At 43.7% G+C, this 4,527-nt stretch overlaps 1 long non-coding RNA gene across 1 annotated transcript; it reads right to left on the minus strand.

Moving 5' to 3' along the window:
- Window positions 1-224: 224 nt before the first annotated feature.
- On the minus strand, window positions 225-4,163 carry LOC112076669 (uncharacterized). Its single transcript, XR_002895234.2, has 2 exons — window positions 3,310-4,163; window positions 225-2,529 (listed from the first exon to the last, which is right to left on the minus strand). It is a non-coding gene; the product is annotated as an uncharacterized lncRNA (long non-coding RNA).
- Between the last annotated feature and the right edge of the window lie 364 nt (window positions 4,164-4,527).

Genomic DNA, 4,527 nt, shown 5'->3' on the forward strand with positions numbered 1-4,527 from the left:
ATAAGTAACCACCTGTCTTGTGTTTCCATACAAACGTAACATATACTAATTTGAGTGTCCCGGATTTACATTTACTATGTTACACCTAGTCTATGAGGGCAGGCAAGTAAGTCACCCATTAAAAAGTCTCATGGAGAAATAGATTGACGCCCACACACACACACACCGTACGACAAACACACACAACCAAGAAAATACGACATACATGACAAAACAGACAAGTAGAAACTTCAACTTTGTTAGTATTCATAATAGTTGGATACACAATGTATAAGAGCACCAATAAAAATAAAAATAACTTTTTTGTCAAACATTTTGATTTTTTTTTTAAAAAGCCACAGAATATTCTACAGAAAGCAAAGAGATCTCTGTACAGAAACAAGCAACAGAATACCTCATCAGCAGCACAGTAAAACCTGCCGCTCAATTTCATATCTCAAAAGCAAATGACCATTAAACAAGACCAGCTGCCTGCTGCTAACTAGGACACTACGTTACAGAAACATCGCTTTTATATTTATAACACAAGATATGGAAGAAATTTTGTTTTGTTTTCAAAAATTGTGAAAAAGTGCAATACAGGCTTGACTGTCTACAACTAATAGGTTATTCCCACGGGTTAGCGTCCTGTCTTTTTTTTTCCTACAGTCCTTTTTTTATTTTTTACATGTTCTTTTGTATCCATAAGTAAAATCTCTTACAGTTATATTGACATTCATGACGATGTACATTATGAAGAACATGGTATTCACAAAAGTAGAGCATGTAACTACGATTGCAATACATTTCTTTGGGTAAGAGGGCAGATGAAAAACTAGCTTCTTACATATCATATTTAATTTTTTCTTTTTACATTGGAATTGTGTACAGAACAAGTTTATTTTTTCTTCATACAAAACAAACTACATGTAAAAAACAATCTGAATCTGGGAGTCCCATTCAATAGGCCAACATCGTTGCAAGTAGCATTTAAAAAGAGCGATGAAGCAGTATTCTTTAAGAGACCTCAGATAACAGTAAACACTTATCCTTGATTGAAAAACCTGGTTTTCACATGACAGAGAGAGATCAAGAGCAAAAAACAGACCTCTTCAACCAAATATTGGCTCTTGGAAACAAGACATCCATTTCATAGCACTTTCTATGATATATTGCCATTCCATTGAAACGACTGACTGGGTAGGATGTGTGATTGCGGGGTGAGGCACTCCGAGTCCAGCAGCCTCTGGAGGGTCCATAACTGGAAAACGTCACAAGAGGGCACAGTATCTCCAATGTAAACGTACGACACGTTTCCTAAGGCTTTTTGAAACGGAGCTCCCATAAACAAAAAAAGACTGAACATTTCAATGTACAAAGGGCGACACAATGCCAGAGAACGCAAGAACCCATTCAAATGTAATGTACTAACACGCAAGCATCTCCCCACAAGATATGAAAAGCGAGCGTTTGAGGGTCTATTCTGTCATCTCCCTCCAAATGAAATGAAATGATTGGCTAGGCTGGGGGGAATAGAATGAGGCCGTTTTTTAAAAACATATGTACATATCTATACGGATATGTAAAAAAATACATGGCATATTAGAGAATAATGAGACTTGGCACAATATATAAACTACAGAGTAGGGAAAACAGACGTCATTGGATCAAAATGATAGCTATAAAATGACCGCTTTAATGGAAATGGAGGGGACTGTTGTCCAAAGTTCACTTCACTGAAACAGGGCAATAGATATACAAAAACGCACARATAAGTGACACTAATTAAACAAACACTGTGTTTAGATTGTGTTTCGTGAGCACCAACATGAAATACCGGCATATTTGACTCTTCCTCTTGACTTGGAATCACAATATGATGTCTGTCGGAGCGGTCTCCCCGGCAACCATAGGAGCGGTCTCCCCGGCAACCATAGGAGCGGTCTCCCCGGCAACCATAGGAGCGGTCTCCCCGGCAACCATAGGAGCGGTCTCCCCGGCAACCAAAGTATGAGAGCAACCTTCTAATGCATTTCAGTTTTTTTGCTGAGAAAATTCACAATCTTCTGGTTGAAAGCGACCAATGTTAGATATCGTCTCTGAGAATGTTTCTTCATAAAAAGGTGAACTGTCGTTTTTTTAAATGGCCATCTCCTTCCTGAGACTGAGCAAGGTAAGCCAAAAGTTGAAAAGTTTCAGTTTAGATKTTTTGTTTGTCTTGAGTGGGGTGTGTAGGATCCATTGCCGGTATMCATTTAGTATCCGGGCATCGGGCTCCCAGTTTTCTGAGGGCTGGCAGTGTGTGTGTTCCTGCCTGTGTGTGTTCCTGCCTGTGTGTGTCACTACCTGGATTTGTGTGTGTGTGTCTGCCTGTATGTGTGTGTGTGAGCAGCGTGGTTCTCAGGCTGTGGTTATAGCGTTCAGGTCCTTCATCAGGTCCTCTAGGTGGGCCATCTCCTCTGTCAACTCATCAGGCTCGTAGCTCTGAGGGAAAGGAACAGGGTTACTGCGGGGAGCAAGGGAGGAACAGGAGGGGAGGGAGGCAAGGACCTGGGGAAGGGAGAGGAGAGGGTCAGTTTGTTTTTGGAGGGGGTGGGAGTAATGAGGTTTACAAAAAATAAAGGTGGTGGGGTGGGGAATTGGTCAATGGGACTGCAGCATGAAGCCAAATCCAAGACAAACAAAGCAGCATCAACAGCCAACAAATATGTTAAGGCATTGAAAGGGGGCAAGACATCAATGTATGTGAAAAACCATTCCAATCGGTTAAGGGGAATTATCATGGGCAAAACCATTCCAATGGGTTAAGGGGAATTATATGGGCAAAACCATTCCAACGGTTAAGGGAATTATCATGGGCAAAACCATTCCAACGGGTTAAGGGGAATTATCATGGGCAAAACCATTCGCCAATGGGTTTAGAGGAATTATTAGAAATTGAATGCAATAATATCAATGATCACAAGCAGCCAACATTAACACCATAAAACAGTGAGGGAGGCAACAAGTTGCAAAGAATAAAGAGAGAAAGGAAACAGAAATGTGATTAAAATKCATGTCAATGTCATTTAGGATTGTGTCCAAAAAGAAACATGACATACTCTAGGAATGTATTCACTAGTTCAATGGGCTTGATTGATCTATGACCAGGTTTTTACCCCAACATGACATAGTAATTCATAGTGACATGTGTTCTTCCTGTATTTAAAGTGTGTACAAACTACAATAAGAAGCAACATTYCATGATATGCCAGCTGATTTAACAGTCAWAATCAGACATTGGCATGTTGTAGCCTTTCTACACYAAGACCTGGGGGGAGCAGTACTCACACTGTCTACATCCTCCAGCATCTTGCTGGTCTCGGGCACATCTGGCGCACCGGGCACCGTGACTGGCATGGGGGGGCGCACCCTGCCCAGGGTGCCGATGGAGGCTGTCTTTACTGAGTGGAGCTGGGGCCCTGAGATACAGACAGAGAGAGAGAGAGAGAGAGAGAGACACAGAGATAGACAGAGAGAGAGACACAGAGATAGACAGAGAGAGAGACACAGAGATAGACAGAGAGAGAGAGACACAGAGATAGACAGAGAGAGAGAGACACAGAGATAGACAGAGAGAAAGAGAGACACAGAGATACAGACACAGACAGGACAGGCAGGACAGACACAGTTCCAAAGGGATTGATAGTTAGAGGGAATCACAAGTCACCTTCTTTACATGCGTTTCCTTTCCTTTCTCAAGAAGCTCTACCAACAGTGTATGTTCATCTGCAGTTTGGGAGTGTAAAACACATGTACAGGTAACTGCCCAAATAAAGGAAACACTTGAGTAAATGAGGGATACAAAGTACTGTATGTTGAAAGCAGGTGCTTCCACACAGGTGTGGTTCCTGAGTTAATTAAGCAATTAACATCCCATCATGCTTAGGGTGTCTACAAATGACCAGTTGCCCGTTATTTTGGCTACCATGGATGGAAGAAGAGATCTCACTCTGAAACAGGTGTCTCAAAGGAGCATAGTGTGTTGTGTGTGTGTGTGTCAGTCACCAGATTCCAACACTTATGGGAGATTCTGGAGCGGCACCTGACAGTGTTTTCCACCATCAACAAAACACCAAACTATTGAATTTCTAGTGGAAGAACGGTGTCACGCCTCCCGGGTGGCGCAGTGGTCTAAGGCACTGCATCAGGTTAGCTGTGCCACGGCGTGTCCTGGCGCATTCGAGGCCGCTCTGTCGCACACCCGGCCGCGACCGCGAGGGTCCATGGGCGACGCACCAATTGCCGCGTCATCCGGTTGGCCGGCAGGGATCGTCCTTGTCCCATCCGCCGACTTCCTGTGGGGGCCGGTTGCAGTGCACCGCTGACACTGTCAGCCAGTGTGTAGGTATTTCCTCCGCCACATTGTCCGTGCGGCTGGCTTCGGGTTGGGATGTGCGTTGTGTCAAGAAGCAGTGACGGCTGTTGAGTTGTGTTCGAGGGCGCGTGGCTCTCGACCTTCGCCTCTCCCGAGGTCTTGGAGTTGCAGCGAGTGGACCAAGACTAATA

This window comes from Salvelinus sp. IW2-2015, unplaced genomic scaffold (genome assembly GCF_002910315.2).
Source record: "Salvelinus sp. IW2-2015 unplaced genomic scaffold, ASM291031v2 Un_scaffold3917, whole genome shotgun sequence".
Classification (NCBI taxonomy): Eukaryota; Metazoa; Chordata; class Actinopteri; order Salmoniformes; family Salmonidae; genus Salvelinus; species Salvelinus sp. IW2-2015.